Raw genomic sequence first — 21,340 nt, forward strand, 5'->3', positions numbered from 1 at the left:
CTGAGGTATTATGAAATGATTCGGTTTTCTTTAACAATCCTTTGGCCTAGAAAAGAATCCATTGTCAATTCTTCAACTGCCAAATTCAGAAGACTATCCACACCTAGCCAATCTGCTACCTACAATGCAATCTGTCAGAAAGAATTTACAAACATATCAATAAACAAACAATTTGTGTTAAATTCCAAATAAGATTGGGCACCTACAATGCAAATGCAACTTTATACTTACCTTATAACGTTGGCAGGTTCAGATGAGTTTCGTACGTGATACTCTGTATTCAAACATTTTTTCTAGAGTTTGTTTTAATACAGTACTGATAGGCATGACGTGATGAGGTAATTTTTTGTCCCCAACAATTTGTATTATGTTTTTTAACACCTTCGATTCAAATGCCACCTATTTATCCACCAAAATTATGTGCCCATCACCACTTCTCAATGTCACTTTCACGTCATCATTATTAATTCCCATTAGAATTGGACCGGCTACACAGGGACAATAATGGAATCAAATCAGAAATTATAGTTAATAATTGTAGCCAACCTGAACCAAGAAACAACAACATCTGTCAAGTACTTGGTTTCACATAAGCATCGAAGATAGAATAACTACCGTGAGAGGGGGCAGAGGGCTCATCATACAATCACAAGGGCTAACACCGAACAGGGATTACACAATGAAAGACAAGGCGACCAGCCTAGGGCTAGACATTGATAAGCATATAAATAGACCCGTAGAGCTACACCCGTCATGATCAGTCCAGGTCATCTGCTTGCTATATTGATTCAGGGGCCTCACGAAATTTCACTGACATGACGGATTGGTTCAGAGAGTATGTGTCGTGTTCGCCCAAGGATTCCGTGATCTTTGGTGGTGGGAAGGAGTATATGGTAGTTGGTAAATGAAATGTCCAGATTTCCCTTTGGAGGGAATATGCTGATGTTCCTCAATGTCTACTACGTGCCGAGTGTTAGTACGTAAAATGACGTGGGAAATTTTTGACTTTTGAAGCAAGTGGCTTAGCAGGTGGAAGAGGTCGAAGTTTAATAAACAGAGGTTGATAGGCTTGATGAAGGTTGTTTTAAGATGAGTTCGAGGTATAATTTTCTAAATTGCATGGGCATGCTTGTAACAACAGAAGTCAAGTATTCCAATAGATTGAAAACAGAGGACTTGGAGAAGTAACATGTCTTGGCACAATACACTAGCAGCAGAACCATGTGTCTGGGGTTGTTGACATGACAGACAATATTAAAGGGTAAAGAATGAAAAACAATTAGCATTTCTATGAAAAAGCTCTTTCCATTTTCACCCGTCTTAAACCTCAAGTTGGACTGTTAAGTATTTATTCTTTACAACTAGGATTTCCTGGTGAAGTCCATATCAATCTCATTATTGTGTTATCATTTCTAAATTCCCATAAACTATGCTGCCTCTGTAAACATTTGAATAGATTTGATTCAGTTTAATTGCTACTACCCACTTCCGTGACAACCCCCTCTGCCTATCTCTTGTGCATTCTCATAGATGTTATAATTTTTTACCTGGTTCAGCTGAGACAGTATTCTCGAGCAGTGGAAACACTTATTACACGTCCATACCACAGCAGCAGTGATGCGGATCTGTACAGCACTTTAGCAGAGCTCATCTTGGGTTCTGTGCAGCAGTCCCTGGTAGAGAGATGGTGCAGAACTAGTTTGCAGTGTGAAGAGAGCACAGTTATGTACAAGAGTAAAGGGTGCATGCATGCCTTAAACATGCTGCACCAATCTTAGTATATTTTCAGTTTTTCCACCTTCAGTTAATTCTGGTTTACTGGCTGTTTCAGATTTAGCAATTCTAGTTTTGCATTTGTTAGTGTTCAGTTCAGCTTTCAGTTTTAGACTATATACATGGCCAATTTTTTGAGGGTGAAGATCCATAGGTTTCCTAAGGCACATTGCATGAAAGGTTATATTGTAGGAGGGGCACAATTTTCCAGGTTGGCTGAAGCAGTTTAAATCCAATTCAGAGGTTGAGTTATTGTGTACTTTGACTTAGTTATCTTCAGTGGGGGTACTTCATTTCTGGCACTTTTATCAATGCAACTGGGGCACACCAAGAGTTCAGATTAGCCATAGTCAAACATAATATTCCTTGCATGTGACCAGATGCATTGTAATTCATATCTTTTCTCTTCTTCCTATTCCATAAAGGAGATATAGGGTAACGCACACAACATAGGGCTAAGGGATCGTTAGACGTGCCATGTGCTATGGCATATCAAGATGTAAATTATGTTTCTTATTTGTTTTATGGCCATGGTTGGATGTAAGCCTTGAATTGATAACTTGTTAAGTAGGATGAGTTGACATTGGACATGAGTAGCCTAAGATGTGTTATAGGCAGTTCTTAGGTGAACAAGGCATAGTCTAGTTGTAGTAACTATAACTGGATTAAGTTGTTGTAGTCGGGGCAAGACCTGGTTGGGTTCCGGCCAAGTCTAAAAACAAGTAAGGGTAGTTGTGAAGGAATGATAGCTAAGGAGTGCTAGGGAGAGTCAAGGGAAGACAAGGGATAACTAGGTCAAAATGCTTTGAAATGAACAAATAATAGTGTGTGCCAAGGAGTGTCAGTGAATTCCAGATGTCCCAAGGATGAAGATTTTTAGGAGAAGTTGAAAATAGGACTTGCAAGAGGCAAGCCTATGGTTGTAATAAGGTGTGGAAAAATCAATTTCAGAGAAAGGGAGACTTTGGGTTGGGCACAACATTGTTTTGCTAATGAATTGGTTGGGTTCCCAAGTCACAAAAAAAGTAAGGTTATATGTGAGGATGTTAGTGTTAGCCAATTAAGTCTATCACCAGTGATCAAATATGCTCTTACAAGGTGTTTTTAGGGCGTCAAGTAAAATTCTTGTCATTTCAGTGAGTCTTCAAATAAAAATTTGGTCACTTGCTAGTGTGTCTAGGGCTATTTCCACTCTCTCAAGAATTTCATATGCCAGTCACTTTCACCACTCAGTTGAGTCTACCATCATGAAAACATAATAAATATCACTTTAGTCACACCATCGTGGTCTCCATTTAGCGCAATGTCACCACTAGGTCATTAGGGTTAAGGTCACAAAATCAATCATTTCATGTATAAATCCAGCAAATGAGGAGTAGAAATAGGTAAATTTGTTCAATAACACTTGATTTCAAATGAAATTTATGTGTTTCGATGTAATAATGTTCATAAGGTTCTAAATTTACAAGAAGGGGTCCTAAGGCTACAAAACGCAAAAAGAAAGTGAATTGGTGAGGTGGGCCACCCTACCTCATTAATCACTTAAACACCAAAAGCAAATTATAAAGGCACATGGAGGAGCTCATTCACACTCATTTGCACTTTTCTTCCATCCCAGAATCAAGCTCCTCCCTCTCCTTTGCAAAAAATTGTGATTCCATAGCCCTCACTGATAAAAATTGACTCTTAATGCACACAAAGAGCCTTCGCTGCACACCTGGATAGCATGTTGTGCACGGGGCAGAGTTGCCCAAAATTGTTGTTTGACCACCAAAATTAAATTTTCGAAGCTCCTCTTTAGTCATTTCATCCTCCAGAATCTATAACAAGTGATTTTAATCATTTTCATGCCCTCCTTTGCCTCATATGTCAAGAAAAATATCAAATATTTCTTCTTCTAAGGTTTACATGAATTTCATGGTTTTGATCCTAAAATCATGAGTTGTTGTGCTAAACCCTAGATATCTTATCCCTACACCTCCCTTTTTAGCTAATACACCATTTCCATCCATCACAAAGCCTTATCCCCTCATTTTCTATCATTTTCCTTTAAACCCTAATCTACCTTATCTCTTTCCAGGATAGGCCTGTGCTTTGCCCTTTTCCACCCCCTCCCCTGACTAATTTCCCAAAATTCCTTTTTCCCCTACTCACTGACATCATCCCCTACCCTCTTAAATTTCGTTACAAATTTAGGCAACTCCTAAGTCCATCATACCACATCATTCCCTCACAACAGTAAATTTCACTATTTTTGCTTGCCTTTCACCTAGGGTTTGAAGTATGGAGCCTCACTCATCACCATCAGGGAAGAGGAATTACAACAAGGGGGGAAGATACTGAGGTTTGAGCCCTCTAATTGTAACGAAATCACCTCCTCCCCATTTGTCATGAAATGCTTTGAAGATGTCAATTGTTTAGGGTTTTGTCAAAGAGTGCAGGAAGTAGGTTACCATGAGCATCTCACACGTATATTTGCCCTCACCTTGAAGGAAGACAAGATAACCATTGGAAGGAATTATTTCATGTTTTAGTGGATTCCACCTCTCAAGCTACAGGCATACTAAACCATGGTGAAAACGGGTTCAAAGGCATGAACCTAGACCTGGAAGAGTACAAACGATACTTGAAATCACAATACAAAGGAGCTCACTCACATGTTTTCCCATTCAAATACTTGTTGGAGAGATATATTACACCATTGATGAACGCTATCATGAATTTATTCACATGTGAGGGCATGTTTTCTAGGCTATATCAATATTACATAAGACTTCTCATGCATTTTACAACTGCCAAGTCTCTAAATTGGTCTAGCTACTTGTATAGGAGCCTAAACAAAATGTCTGAAAGGGTGCAATTGAAACGCAAAGTGTATTGTGCCAGCCTCTTTCACCGTAGTCTAATAAAGGTTATAACACTCCATCGGTTGAAAGAGAAGAACATGACATGGGACACCTTCATTGAGGCAACCTTGAAAATGCGTATAACCACTTCACCCAGCCAGCACCAAACCATGTCAGTACAACCCATGGAGGTGGGGTCATCAAGAAAACATGATGAGGTTTCCAAGGCACCTAGGCCTGAGGTGACCAAGACACATCAGAGAGGTAGAATCCTTGTGTTTCTTCCTCAAATTGAGGAAGGGGCCAAGCCTACAATATCAGCGGAATAAGGATGACCATCACATCTTGAGGCTTCTTTGCATGATGAGGAGCCCATTGAGCATGACTTTGACCTAGCTGACTTGGAGGCACATGATGAGCATCAAACCTAGCAACAAGTAATCAAAGAGAATGATTCTCATATCATGGAGCTCAAGGACAATTTGCAAAGGGCCAAATTCATCGTTTCATTCCTTGATCAAGAAAACAATCAACTTAAGGCAAAATAACTAGTCATGGAGAAAGAGCAATTCAAAGCCAAGAAACAAGAGATAAAAGGCAAGGTAGTGATGGACCATGAGGACACTGAGTAGCATGAAGGACATGTGGCAAGGAAGAGACCAAGGACAATGGGTCTTAGGAAGGCACTTCAGAGGGAAAGAGGACAAAAGCCACCAATGGAAGAATTAACCTTTGAAGAGAGGATTGCCATGTAAATAAATGAGGACAGGGAATTTTGGCTTCACAAAGTCAATTGCCACCTTGAGAATCTTCGTGACAAGGCCAACAGGGATAACAAGTTGCAAAATAAAATGGGCATCCATTATTACACAAGGAATTAGGTTGCCAAGGTCAAAATTAAGCAGTTGAAGTAAAAACTCAAGGAAACCCTAACCAGCTAAGAGGATAAGGGTAAGTTATATTTTTTTGTTGATGTATCCATGATTGCATAAAATACCTCATTAGGCATCTCTCGACAAATTTTGGGAGGATTTGGAGAAAATTTTGTGTTTTGATGCAAACTCATGCAGACTTGCAATTTTTTGTCAATTTTTTGTCTAGGAGTACAGCAAGCTCACGCTGTGCTTCTTCCTCATGCCTCCAACTGATGGAAACTCATAATTTTTGGAAATATTATGACCCCCTCTCAAAACCATTTTTCCCACTTTCCTAGTTTGGGGCTCATTTTTGGAGAAATTTTCAAAGAATAGGCCAAAAATCACCTTTATGCCCCTTTTTTTCCATTTCCCTATGTACCTAGAGACACATTGGCAGAATGGCCATATCTTAGCAAAAAATGTGTCATTTTTAGTGCACAAATACTCTAAATACATCTACACACTCCCATATTTCAAAAAAAGGCTTTAGTTTTGCATTCAGAAAGGCACTAAAAAATGGCCTCCAACAACTCGGTGCACGCCTGGAAATTTATGAGAATTTTGTAAAGTTTTCATTGTGTAATTTTTTGTAATTCCTATTTGACTTTGGTAAAAGTCAAAAGGGTGAAGTAGATTAATGTAAGGTGTAAAAGTAAATGTAAATAATGGGTGTTTAGTATTTGTAAGTTGTTTTGATGTAAATTTGACCTCATTTATGAGAGAGGGTGGAGTGAAAGTTAATTGTAGAAGTTGTTTTTAACTCCCCTAGAATCCTTTACATTCCAACCATCTCTTCACTGTGATTTCATAGAGAAAGTCCTCTCTGGTTTGGTAGGGCTAGCTACCAAAGAAGAATCTTGGTTTTTGGTTACCTCCGTCGATCTCCTCATCAACATGGGACATTGTGCAGGATAACAGAGGGCATGGCAACTAGGGAGTGCCAAGGTGTTCTAGTGAATGTAAGGTTCCCAAGTCATGGAAAAATGTAATGCTAGTTGTGAGGTCATGACTGCCAAGGTGCGTTAGGGAATTCTAGGGCATGCTAACATGTGCTAGATAGTACGAAGACATGTCAAACAAACTAAGATGTGCCAAGTGTTAAGGCATGACAAGATGTACAAGGGTGTGACAATGCATGCTAGGCACTATCAAGGCAACAAAAGGGAGGAAAAAGTTAAACTACAAGGAAATGAGCAAATAATAGGGTTAATAAGTCATCAATTTACCTTTTCCATCAGGGGAATGCTAGGCACACCAACACTAGGCACCAATAGGTGCCAAGTGCCAAGTGTCAATGCCTCCTAAGTGCCAAATATTCCTTTCTTTCTTCTCATCTAGTTTCCAATAATTGATCTCAAATAACTTTAATATTGAACCATGCCAAAGCATACCAAGTCACATCAATGCATGCCAAACATGCTAAGACTTTCCAAGTGACAACATGTGCCAAGTGCTAATATGCGTCAGGGTGTATGATGCATGCTATGAAGTGGCAGAGCATATCGAAGAGTGCTAAGGTGTTCTAGAGAGTGCCAATGCATGTTGAGGAGTGTTAGAGAGTACTAGGAAAACAGAAGGGAGCACTAGGTCAAAATGCATGGAAGTGAACGAATATGAAGGTGTGTCGGGGAGTGTTAATGAGTTCTAGTTGTCATGCTAATGAGGAAGTGACAAGGTATGCTAAGCATGGGTAAGGCATGGCAGGGAATATCAGGGAGTGTCAAGAAGTGCTAGGTAGTTCCAGGGTGTGCTAACATGTGCCAAATGGTGCCAAGGAATGCTAGGTGCTAGGACATGCTAGCATGTGTACGGTGCCAAACTATGCCAATATGCATTCAAGGAGTTTCAAGGAAACACAAGGAATAAACAAGCTAAAATGGAAGGAAATTAACACATAAGAGGGTTAATAAGTGGGGACTTTATCTTTTTCAAAAGGGGCATGCTAGGCACACTGATAATATGTTCCAATACATGCCAAGTGCCAATGTGTGCCAAGTGTTAATGTTTGTTAATGCAATATTATGCCAAGGTGTTCCAGGGCATGCTAGGGACCACACATGATATATAGGGGAGTTCCATGCTATGCTAGGGCATGCCAACATTTGCTTTGGCGTCCTACTCGTGGCAAGATGTTCTAGGTACAAAGATGTCTGAGGTACAAATATTTTCCAAGACATGCGAGGTGCCAAGAAATGCTAGTGTACTTTTGCAAATCATGTTAAGGTGAGACATGAGTGTTGAGGAGTGATAGGTATCTCTCATTAATAGAATTAATAGGGCTTGATTATGTATTAAATAATATAGTTCCTACACACAGTAGTGGAACTTTATTTAAAGAAAATTTTCTACATAATAAACCTAATAGAGATGAATCATGTGTCGACTCATAGGAAAACTATATTCTTATGACTTGAGGGAAATGATACAAACTAATTACTTATTAACAAATTGACTGACTGTTATAACCACTATGACCTTGGACACATAAAAGACTCCACAAAAATGGTCTTAAATCATTATCTTTTGAGAAAGAATATAGTAACAGGTACATAGTGTCATCAAAAACTCATTGGAATGATCAATGTCGATGAACATTTTTTTACCGTCACCAAAAGTAACCAAAAAGAGCATTGGTGAGTGTAAATAAAAGGTTGTCACTAGAAGTGTCACCAAAGAGAGAATTAGTGATGGGCCTTTAATGACTCTCACCAAAATTGTCACCAAAGAGAGAATTAGTGACGGGCCTTTAACAACCTTCACCAAAAGTGTCATTGAAAATGCCTTTGGTGACAAACCTTAAAGGACCATTATTATATACACTTACAAAAACAATTTTTTAAAGACCATCATCATATGCAACATTGGTGATAGACCTTAACGGTCTGCCACAGACATGAAGCATCATCAAAAACTCATTGGAATGATCAATGATGACGAACATTTATTGACCGTCACCAAGAGTAACCAAAAAGATCATTAGTGATGGTCAATAAAATATCGTCACTAGAAGTGTCATTAAAGAGAGAATTAGTGACAAGCCTTTAACAACCCTCACCAAAAGTGTCATTGAAAATGGCTTTGGTGACAAACCTTAAAGGACCGTTACTATATACACTTACAACAATGCCTTTTTAAAGATCGTCACCATATGCGACATTAGTGACGGACTTTAAAGGTCCGTCACAGGCATGAACCTCACTAATGACCTTTTTTCTTGTAGTGATATATATGATGATGTTCGTTGACTGTCACCAAAAGCCGGATTGCCAGAAGTATAGGTGTTGTAGCAACATTCAATCTCTGTCACGAATAATGACTATAATGATGGACAATGACCATCACCATTTCATATCAAAAACAACGATTTATGGTTATGGACCTTTGAGGGTCATCACTATTGATGCATATATATGGTGGAATTTGTTGACCATCACCATTTCATATTTTGGTGAGGGTTGAAAAATGTCACCAAAGCTTATTGGTGATTGTCAAAGAGCCTTCGTTACCAAAAATTGGTCGTCGTCATTCCACATAGATGTCAGGGCACGATGGAATCGAACCACCAACATCCTTCTTGTAAAGCAGGTGCTCTTCCATTGAGATAGCACCCTTTAAAGAATTATACTTTTAAAAATTATACCTTGAAACTTCATAAATTTTAAATTCTACAACTTTCACTAAATTAAAGTCTCGACAATATTTTACTAAACAAGCAAAGAAGCATCGAAGCTGCAGGTCCCTACCTAATGGTTATGAAAGTTATGAAAAGTGGGTGGAAGGAAAAATAATTATGTGTAAGAGAATCAATATGCTCATTTGAATACTCAATTAGAAGTGAAAATTTGAAGATGTTTCTAACTTATAAATGAACTATAACTAGAGATGCACAAAATATTGCAAAGGAATGTCATAAGTGGATAGCATATGGAAGAAGACTAGTGTAACTCATGCAAGACACAATCTAGTCCAAGTTAATATAGTTGAAAATTTATCAAAATCATGCAACAACGATTCCTTGAAATGATTATTAGAATTAAAAGGGATCTGGATATCTAAAAAATTCAGTGCTTCAATAATCACAATTTTATCAGTAAATTTGCAATCAAATTGTTGATGCACACAAATATATCCAAATGAAATTTGTTAGCCATTCAACATTCAAAATTTTACTCTACTTTAGCTATCTGTAGAATAGCTAAAATGAATGAAGAACATAACGCTCTTTTTGATACAAATACAAGCATAATTATGAATATTCTACAAGCAACAAATCTAATATGATCTAGATTCTGATGTAGTTTCTAAACAATTTTTATATATTTTGAGAAGATATTGTCAAAGACAGTGACTGGAAAACTTGGCGAGGGGCCCAAGAATGTCTACTCACAATGAAACTAAGAGTTAAACTGAAAAATAAACATGTGACACAATGTAGTATTATTTTACAAAGTTGTTCATGATGGACTACTCAAGAAGGCAAAATCATGAGATTTCTTGTCTAAAGAGCAACTAGCTATTTGTAGATTTTGTGTAATGCATGGAACTATGAAACAATGATATAAGTACACACATAATGGATACACTTTTATTTTCCTCTTCAAGTACACATATTATCAATTCCATAAGTTTAGAGACTTAGCATATGCAGATCAGAACTTTTCCTCTTCAAAGGGACAACCAAAAAATTCTCACCAAATGCTACAATAGGCATACCAAAAGAAAAGTAATAATTCATAGAGTGTGAAGAATATTATCTTACCATTCAATCATATTTTTTTGTGTCACAAATCTTCCCAAACATGTCAAAATCAAACACAGTATAAATAAGGTAAAAACAAGATACACAAAGAAAAATAGCAAGGTCTATCAACAAAGAAAAGAAAATTCAAAATACTCAAAACAAGAGCAAATATATACATACATCCACAAATTGATACAATTTTCCAGCAAACTAAACCCCTTGCCTAGAGAAGTACCACTTGAGAGTCAGTTCATATTAAATCTTGATGAGGAAATTAGGGTCCAAGCAGGAAGATCTGGGAATGATGGGGTAATAATGAATCACAAAGATAATGTCATTTTTTCCTTCTCCATTGGCATATAAAGAAAAGGACGAATTTGAGGCTCCAATTCAGGGATCAATTTATGTACTAAATAAGGTAATGATATGCTCAATATTGAAAGAGGCTCTACTCTACAGTAATCAAGTTTCAAATAAACCGAGTATCAAATATAGGAGTATTCAAGATATCTTGTAGGAAATTAGGTGTCTCGTTGTGAAGATTCGTGTAATAAGGTTTTCCTATGTAACAAGATGGTTCAAAAAATGAGGAAACAGATAGGTAACAAAGGATATCATTTGGGACTAAAGAAAATTTAAGTGAGAATTCTGACCCCTCCTTGTTGGAAGAAATTAAGAGAATGTGCAACACATGTGGATGTATGGGAATACTGGAACCTCTACTCATGTTAAATGTACAATTCCTTCAAACTTTAAGAGAAAATTTTCGGCGTAAATCACATGGTAGTACATTTGTTGATGCGTTTCGAACCAACGAGTGTGGTTCATCGCTAGGACAAGTTGAAGAATCAGATCATGGCTACAGAATTAAATAGGGAGAGCATATCTTCCAACGGCTAGAAAAACGGCTATAATAGATCATACTGGAAAAAACGACTAAAATTTTGACCAAGAAATGGCTAGACTTGACTATTCAAATTGATTAATTATACTATTATTATGCTAAAAAATTTTATTTTAATACCCAGATACTACTGGGGAATATTTATAAAATTGATAGAAATGATCACCTAAAATAATGGAACTAGGGAAATTAACAGTTATTAATCAAAAGGATTTGATATTAATTAAAATAATAATTCATAAAATATTATTATTATAATAAGGTTAATTTATTATTAATGGCAAGTGTAACTAATCAATAAATTTAATAGAAATGTTATTTGATGGGTAAGAGTATTAATAGATCTAGGGATATTAGCAATTGTAAGTATTTAATATTAACAAAAATAATATTAATTATTGTTATACTATATATACTCGACTAGTCAGGTAATAATAGATACCATTATATTCTTGTTGAAGTATTATTCTAATAATTAATGGTTAGGGTAACTAACAGTTCTAGGGAAATTAGTAATAATAAGGATTTATTGTATTATTATTATTACTATAATAGTGTTATAATAATAGTATTATTTTTAAAGGTAACTAAATTATATGGATTTATTGGTAAAGTTGTCTAATTTAGCTATATGAATATAGATAGTTAGGAAAATGATTGTCACTCAAAAATAAGAAATCAAGGGGGATTCCTAAAGAGGATAAAAGGATTAAGGCTAAAGAGAGAAGGTTAAGAACATATTTATATAAGAAAATTATAACCAGCTATAAATAGAGGGAGGGGAGGAAGGGGAAGGAATGATTAGGAAGAGACAGCTGGAATCCAGCAACTACTGATCTTCCAACCATCATCCCTATTGATATTACTTGGTCTTCTCTTGATCTCAATGGCTTCCGTAAATTTTTGGTGATGGAACTGTGCAACTTTAGCAATAATATTGGCCTTCTCAATACACACATGATGTTTGGTCTTCTTCGGATGCTCTACTAGTGCGGAAGACTTGGTTCTCCTGTGTTTTAGGTCTGTTGCGTGCTCATTAATCCTTTGATTAATAGAGCATGCATCCAGTTTCACCAATATAGGGGGTCCCACAGGAACAAGGAATAATATAGACACCCGCCATGTCCTTAGGGTCGATAGGATCCTTCACAGAACAGAGGGATTTACGAATTGTGTTAAGGGGTCTAAAGGTTGAGGGAATAATATGCTTCTTAAGAATCCTAGCGATCTTATCATTCGTCCCTTGAACAAAGGGTAGGTGGACCCCTAGGATTCGTTCATTAGGTTCTTTTTTAACGACCGAATTCTTGGAAGCTTTAAGGAAATCCTTCTAACCAAGGTGTCTACTATAACTATTCTCAACGAAGACATTAAGGAGATGGGATTTCTCTTTCTCGAAGCTATTTTCATCAAATATCCTATGGGCATGAGTAGCGAGGGTGTTGAGAACGCCCAACTTTTGAGCTAGAAAATGATGGGAACTGGCATGAAGATATTTCTCCGTATGTGTTTTCTTACGAAACACTTGGTGGGAGAGGGAACTGTCAATATTCCTTGAAATAAGAATATCAAGGAAAGGGAGGCAATCATTAACTTCTTCTTCCATGGTGAACTTAATGGCGGAGGACTGACTGTTGAGATGCTTGAAGAAGAGATCTAACTCCTCTTGGCCATGAGACCAGATGACATTAGTGTTGTCTAGAAATACTTTCCAAAGTTTAGGAAGCAGGCAGGCCAAGGTCCTTCAAACTTGTTAGCTCACCAAGCCATGGTGGCATCACTTCCATGATACAACCACCAGGAAGAGATTGTATCATGTGACGTGACTTAATGTTATAAAAGGTGGAGAAAACAGTTAGAGAATGTAGTGGATTGACAATTAATGGAGTTGAACAAGGAAGATTGGCATCATGAAGTTAAGGTTTTTAAAAACATTAAGTTTAAATTTAAAATTCTATTGAAGCTCCTACAGGATAATGATGCAAAATTCACAGATGGAAAGTCACAGACTTGGAGGACAGCATCACAGATGACAACCTGCATAATAATAATAGATGGAACCATTTAAATGAGGACCAAGGTATTGGCAGTTCAACTATCTAAGAGAGTTGTTGGGATGTAGCAAACATCAGGCCTAGACTCTTTAGTGATGATGGATGAGAGCGAAGGTTGCAGGTCATTGTATTCAGAACCAAAATATGAAGAGGTTTCTTTTTTTTTAAATTTAATCACAAGATTATTGTTCTTTGAACTTTAATGAGTTTTCCCACGTAGGTTTTAAAAATTACAGTAGAACTTAACTTCATACAAGACGTTTTTTTTTTCAAAATGGACCTAGATCCTTCTACTCTGTTTCCTTTTTATTTTGGTTATTGGGTGCAATTTGAGGCTATAGTTTTTGGGAATTATTAAGTGTTACATTTAACCTTTATTATTATCTATGATTTTGGTTTAATGGACCATGTTTGGCACTGCCTAAAATAATTCCTCAAAAATAATAGAATGGAGGGGAGTGAAAAGAAACAACTCGACTCTTTGTGTTCCCTGAAGAATGGGCAACCCCAACCCACACAATGGTCTAGTGTCAAAGCCTAAAGGGAATTGTAACACTAGAAATAAAGTTAAATTAATCCATATAAATGGATACTCACTAAGAATTCTTTGAAATAAAAAAAATAATGGTGAAATATACTCTATGCTTACATATCAACCTTCCTATTTTTGTTTTCTTTTTTGAAATTAGTCTGGGTGGGGATTGGGGCAAGGGTTGTGAGTGTTGTGTTATGTTGATTTTTTAGGTGAAAGCTATTATTCATAACTTTCTGTGCAATGGGTATTGTATTTGATACTGTGATGAAATGATAAATTCAATGTTATATGCTCAAATATGTTGATGGATTTAGAATGCTTGAGGTACTATTGTATGGGGGTTAATGGATGCTTGTGTTAAATTCGACTTAATTGGTGTCATGTGTAAAAGGAAAGGTAAATAAAAATAATCATCAACACAATATAGAAGCAATCACGCACACTAACAACCCCATAAATACCCTAGGAAAACCCCAACTATGGGGATAACCCAACTACCAGAATTCCATGAAAGCCTATCCAAGCTAATAAACCCTTGGCCCCTTACAATGGGTGGGGAGCCCATAGTTTCTCAACCTTTGGCACATTACAATGGAGACTAATAAGCCTATTTATAAGCTTATTTCCATCCAAATATAACTAGCATAATACCATCGGCCCAAATCCACTAGCTATATAGTTTCATTCCTTAGTCAAGGGGAATCCTAACAATTGAATCCCCTTAACTACATTTGTTGTACCCTTGTTTTAGGCCATTGTTAATTTGGTTTTTCCATAAATATATTATTAAAAATGTATTTTATCTTCTTTACATTAGAAGAGAGACAAGACTGTGTTGAGTATATTTAACACATGGATCTTCTAGCGAGAATATAAGTATCAACCATTATTTTTTTTTACTAGGCTTCAGTTTACGCTACTGGAGACAATGCTTCCTATGAAAGAGTTGTTGAGTTTGGTGATGATGTTGTCATTTTTGCATAAGTTTCCATTTTTCTCCAGCTTAATTGATGGTTTTTCAGGAAATCTCTTTGAACACTTTTCATTTTATCATATATGGTTGATTGAGTTCAGACTTTTCCTAATTCTTGTTGATTAGCTAATCAATAGCTAGTTTTTCTCTATTTGATTGTCACTTTTGCAAGGCTTATCATACCTCTATTTTCAAGGTTAAATGTGGAGTATTTAAGGATACTCTTATTGATGACTTGATTTCTCCTATTTTTAAGGTATGGATCAGTGGTTACACCGATAAATTGATTCATGATTTTTTTATGCAGTTTGAAAATTCTCCCCCTAACCATTATGGTCCATGAAGCATGAGTGCACAAATTTGTCTTTGAATGTTCTCTAGCTTCCTATAGAAATTGATTGAAAAGACTGGACTTAATCCAGTTGAAGTTGGTGATATTGTAGTGGGTATTGTTCTTGCACTTGGCTCTCAACATGCCAATGATTTTAGGATGGCTGCTTTTTATGCTGGATTCCCAAGTGTATATCCTACCATTTCATGTGTCAAATGAATTATTTTATTGTTGGATACTTGAGCTTTTGTGATAACTGCATGTTGCTTACCACTTCATCTCTCCAGAGACTTTACATGTGAACACTATCAATAGACAATGATCTTTAGACCTACAAGCAATTGTATATGTTGCAGTTGCAATTCAAGTTGGGTTTTATGACATTGGTATGTCAATATAGGTTTGCTACCACTGGATTATCATATCAGGTTTGAGTTTAGATAAGTTTATGATTTCAATTTGTTTTCTTCAGGCATCAATGCAGCAGTGGAGTTATTGACTATCAATCCTATGGTGTGGGAAGGCTCTGTCAATTCAAAGGTAGGCATGAGTAAAATTTAATGATGTTGTAAACATAAGGCTTTCAATTTTGTCAATAGTTTCAATTTAATGTTTTTGTCCATACTCTTCGATATCTTTAATATATCCTTCATATTTATGCACACATACACACACACACCTACACAATGATAGATATATAAGGACTTCATTAAAGATCTGTGTGAAAGGAACTGATGGCTTTTGCTGCCACTTGCAATAGGTTGAATTTTTCAGAAAAGCACAAGATTGTCTTTTGTTGATGGGTATCATCTCAGCAAATCTAGTTGATCACTATGGAATTTCACGACAAGGCCAAGATCAAGTAGTGGTATATGGATGATATTTTAAGATTCTGATTTGAGTGAAGTCAATGTTGGTGTAGTTCATATGAATTAATCAGCGAAGGTAAGGAATGGGAGTTGAATATTATTTGCTAGAATTGTTTTTCAGGTTGAATCTCATAGGCGCACAATAGCAACAATAGCTGCAAGGAAGTTCAAATATGAGATCATCCCAGTTTAAGAAAATGTACAAAACACCCATGTTCTATAATTTCCAAAGTTGGAGTCACTAGAGAGTTTCCGCAATGGTACTTAATGTGTTTCTTGTTTTTTTGTGAATATTGTTGATCCTAAAATTGGAGATGAGAAGCCCATGATGATATATGTGGATGATGGATTTCATCCTAATGCTTATCTTTATGATTTAGGGAAACTCAGACATGCATTTAAGAAGAGGGGAAGCACCACTATTGGTATAGAGTTTCTTTCCCACATACATGATAAGCATTTTTTTTATGTTGTTGATTTTATAAAAAATGTTATAGCATGCTAGATTTTCTACCATTGTAAAGTACTGAATGTTAAGTATTCAATATATGTCAATTATGTCTATGTTATGTTTCAATCTCACAAAGGAAAATCAATCCAAGTAAGTGATGGAGTTGGTGTTGTACTATTGATGAAGAAGGCGGTGACCATGCAAAAGGGTGCACAATGAACAATAGAAAACAAGTTGATCAATGCGTGAAGTTTCATTATAACCATAAATATTCTTAATGGATGAGTGCAAATCCTCCTCTTGTTGAACCATCTATTTCCCATGTCTCTTGCCTCCACCTTCTGCAAAATGTTCTGAACTAAAATCCCAATGATGAAAAATTTCATCTCCAACTATAACATTGTTGGGATCAAATCCAAATGCATAAGTGCACCACTTAAAAGGTTGTGTTGTACTTGTAGACTTCTACACATGCAAACCTAATAATAGGAAAAAAAACGAATTTGTACAAAAAATTTTACAGACTGAGACAAAAAGAGTATTAGGTACCCATATCCCTTTCAGCTTGTATCAATCATGCCTCAAACAACTATGCAGACCTAATGTCTCTAAAACTTTTGTTTCATCTTAGCTCGAGAATATAAGATTTCCCACCTTCATGTGTATCGAGACTGAAAGCCAGTCATAAATTGCTTGAAAAGAGCCTCTAAACTTTTGAGCTACCACTTGTAGCCTTTTATTCAAAACATACAACTTACATTCTATTTTTATGTTTCCATTGACCAAGAACAGGAATCAAGAAGCAGGTAGATTGTCAAAAGTCGGCTTAGAAATGGACCCAGCGTCATTGAAAGTCACAAATTGAAGGATGGCCAGAAAACATAATTTCTTTAGGAAACTTGGCACTAAATAATATTCTTACTCTCTATGTTTTTTCTCAAATATGACAAACGATCTTATCAGTGTTTTCAGCAGTTCTATATGGTCATTTTGACTATAATAGGAATGTAAATTATATAAATTGGGGTAGGAAAATGATTAAATTTTGGATCATGGATAAAGGGTCTTTATAGATAATAGGAGTACATATGTATCCTTTTGAGAGGGTGGTCACTTGAAAAATCACATGGCTACAAATGCTTTTAAGGTTTTGTAGATCTGGACTCTTCTCGACAAATAGTTTTTGAGGCTACTTGGCCTTTAGGAATGCCTACTAGCATATATGGATGTAATATTATTATCAATATAAAATTATTGGATTTTTTTTCCTAGGAAAAAGAAATTCTACCTATATGAAAAAACAAGAGAATAACATATTACTTCAAAACTGCATCTCATCGAAGACTAGCATAAGACATGTTTTAGTAGTAAGCTATGCAAAATGAGATGTTTATTTTTTTTCACATGTAACTTACAACCCCACCTTCAAGCCACCCATCCTCTAGCCAATGAATAATAAAGGGATAGTCCTAATAGATCATAAAGAGTCTCAATCAACCACTGGCTCATGAAGAGTGAACAAATCACAAAGATTGAAAATGGTTTAGGTGAATAACAAGTTCTTCTTAACAACTTGAGATGGACTCAATTCACAAGATGAATTGATTATTATATTAGACAACAATCATAATACATGGTGAAAATAACCAAAATTTCCTATATAAGTTAGTTATAAAAACAATCTCCAACCAATAAATCTCAATCCTAAAGGAGAATGGCATTATTTATTTCAAACAAAAAAATAAAAAATGATTGTTGCAGAGAGAGGGAAATCACCACGGAATATGATGGTGATTCCAAGATGAATTACTGACAACAATAGGCTCTATATGTGCTCGATATATTAGTTGTGAATATTCTATGTTGAAATCAAGTGTGAAATTATTCATTGTATGATTAACTTTTTAGGATTACCAAAATGCTCGGTAAGATCTACCCAAAAAAATAGTTTTTATGTTGAAAAGTGTGCAACAAGAAATGCTTGTTGAGAATGCAACAAGATGATGGAGCTTAGTGAAAAGAGTCGTCTTCACTAAGTGGGCCCGCAGGCAAATTATGGCGCAAGTTCTATTTTTTATCACAGTGTGGATGATCACAGTGTGGGTGATCACAGTATGAGTGATCACAGTGTGGGTGACCACAGTGCGAGTGATCACAGTGTGAGTGATAAAAGTCTATTTTTAGACTGGCTGTCAAAAATAGAAAAGTCAAATATTATTGTCTCATAATAACATTTGGACTATAAACTTGATCTTATTCTCTTGGAGCACTTCAGGATGAGCTACGGATGTGGTACATGCAAACCCCAGAGGGAAATACATGGTTACCTATGGGATGACTAATATTTGCATGCAGGGCTTCAGTTAGAACTCAAGTGAGTTGAGTTTAGTGGACTGGAGGTGTAGTTGATGGAGTTTGTGTTCAGTTTAGCTTTGTTAAACTGGTTGTATTTAGTCTAACTGATCAATGGACTAGAGATGAGTTGGGTGAATTAGTTATTAATTAATTCAAAAGTTATTAACTCATAATGCAACTATAGAATACATCAGTTAACTTAGTTGCATGTCAGTGCATGTTCAGTTCAGCAGGGACAGGTGTTAGAGGATCAAATTGCTATCAGTTGTGACTATAGTTGTGCATGATGATTTGCACAATCAGAGGGATTGAGTATGCCAATGAATTGGCCAATATCAAGAATTGTAGCCTGTGCTCACGTCCAACAGAGTGTGAGTGATTATTTGCAGGTAAAATGCGAGTTTGGTAAGCCATTCTCATCAGTTCTTGAGCAAGTATTGAGCCAGAGAGGCAGGCAAGCAGTGGAATAGATTTGGAGATCAGATCTGAGCTGTATTGTGTGTAACAGGTGGAGCTGGTACTGGATTTCTTGTGATAAGAATTTTACTTTGTAATGTTACATGATTCAATCAATATAATATACAGATAGTGTGGGGTTTTTAGCGAGATGCTTTCCCCGGGAAAATACTGTGTTGATATGTGCAATTGATGCTTCTATGTATGCCTGTGAATGTTTCTACTTCTGTAAATTGATGGTCAACGTAGAGGAGATTATGTATTATACATGCTACGCTTATAATTGTATGATCAGGATAATCTCTGTGAATATGTGTTAAATTATTCAAAATTTCCACATGGTATCAGAGCTAGCTGATTTGTAGAAAAATTTCTACATGGTATCAGAGCTGCTTGATTTGTAAAAGAGATTTTTACAGGATATCAAGCGAGGATTGATCATCTGATCTACTATTCAGGAAGTGTTTACATTCTATTTCTTTAGGCAGAGTCTGTAATTGGGCCAGCTAGCCTCTGGATTCATCCTTCTTTTGGAAGGTGAGATATCTGGTGAATGCCCATACAGTCGATCTCTGTACAAGAAATACTTTTTTCTCACGAATTCTAGATCAGAAGCGGTTGAGTTTTTTGTGCTGGTGGAATTCGAATTTAATTCCAAAGCAATAGATAAAACTCAAAAACATTAAGTTTGAGAATGGAGACAGTATGCCCAGGTATCTCACGAAGTTCACCCAATGTCGGGATGAGCTGGGAAGTGTGGGGGTGACTGTCGGATGAGGATGGTGAGTCTAGCACTCCTTGACCTTCCTAAGAGTTGGCATAGCTACCAGGACTCGGTGAATGGAAGGGAGAAACTGCCAGATTGGGAACGACTATGGTCGGATTTGATGCAGGAGGAGATTAGACGGAGCACCAGAGACGGTTCTTCATCCATGCAGGATGAGGAGAACTGTGCCTTAGCGAGTAAGGCAAAGAAGGGGAAGGAAAAGGTTTCTCTTTCTGAATCCAATTCTTCCAATGATGGGAAGAAGGTTGACAAGGCGAAGGTGAGATGCTTTCGTTGTCATGAGTTGGGTCATTATGCTACTAATTGCCCAAAGAAGAAGTCCAAGAAGGGATCCGGGGAGGGATCTGAAGGTGAGGCAACCTCACTTGCTTCATAGTTTGAGTTGGATTTCACACTCTTCGCATGCATGGTTTCATCCATGATGGGAAGTGGTTGGTTTCTTGACAGTGGAGCTTCTTTTCACATGACCGGTGACAAAGGTTTGTTCAGTTCTTTGGAGGAGAAAGATCTCCAGATACTCATAGGGATGGGTAATGATGAGAAGTATAGTGTCTCAGGTGTAGGCACAGTTATTTTTCAGAGGGAGCATGGAGCTCGCCTTACCTTGACTGATGTCAAGTATGTACCCGGACTGAAGAGAAACTTGGTGTCGATCGCGATGCTGGAAGACAGAGGCTATGATGTAGTCTTCAGTAAGGGAAAGGTTTTCCTTAGACACATCATCACCAGATAGGTGAAGCAGATTGGTTCACGGGTCAAGAACATGTATGCTCTTGAGGTTCAATATGCATGCAAAGCCTTGAGCAGCGAGGCAACTGATGGAGACTTGGTGGTTGAGAGGGAGCGTATATTACCTCTCAACATGCAGAGCCAGAAGAGGTCTCAGATGATTGTGGAGGAGCCACGATTGGTTCAGCAGCTTCAGAGGTTGTGGAGGAGCCACAACAGGGGAAGATGAGAGGAGATCGAGTAGAGACATCTACTCATTCAGAGACCTCCAGTAGGGGGAAACTTCAAGCCAGGTGGACTGAGGGATCGCATGCAGCCATACCTCCAGGTAGGAGGTGGGGTGATGTGGATTGATCATCCCAAGGAGGAGGGGCAGGATACTTGAGGTACCCAACCTCTTGGATGAGACCCTGCTATGGGAGCCCCAAATGTGTAGTAGCAGGAACTGATTGATTGGGTAGAGACAGATGTGGATGGAGCGGTAGAAAGAGCGACAGTGCAGGGAATCCCAGGACAGCGCATAGCTAGCAAGCTGTAGCAATGTGAGAGGCACAAGTGTTTTGCATAGTGCTAGGTGGCACAGAGAGGTGTGTAATGGTGCGAGATGCATGGAGATGTT

At 37.1% G+C, this 21,340-nt stretch overlaps 1 pseudogene; it reads left to right on the forward strand.

The window, feature by feature from the left end:
• The first annotated feature begins 815 nt into the window (after positions 1 to 815).
• LOC149165958 (3-ketoacyl-CoA thiolase 2, peroxisomal-like) overlaps positions 816 to 21,340 on the forward strand; it is a 44,875-nt pseudogene continuing 24,350 nt past the window's right edge.

This window comes from Pinus tabuliformis, chromosome 5_1 (assembly GCF_031772625.1).
Source record: "Pinus tabuliformis cultivar Carrire ecotype Pingquan chromosome 5_1, CPIR1, whole genome shotgun sequence".
In the NCBI taxonomy this organism is placed as follows: Eukaryota; Viridiplantae; Streptophyta; class Pinopsida; order Pinales; family Pinaceae; genus Pinus; species Pinus tabuliformis.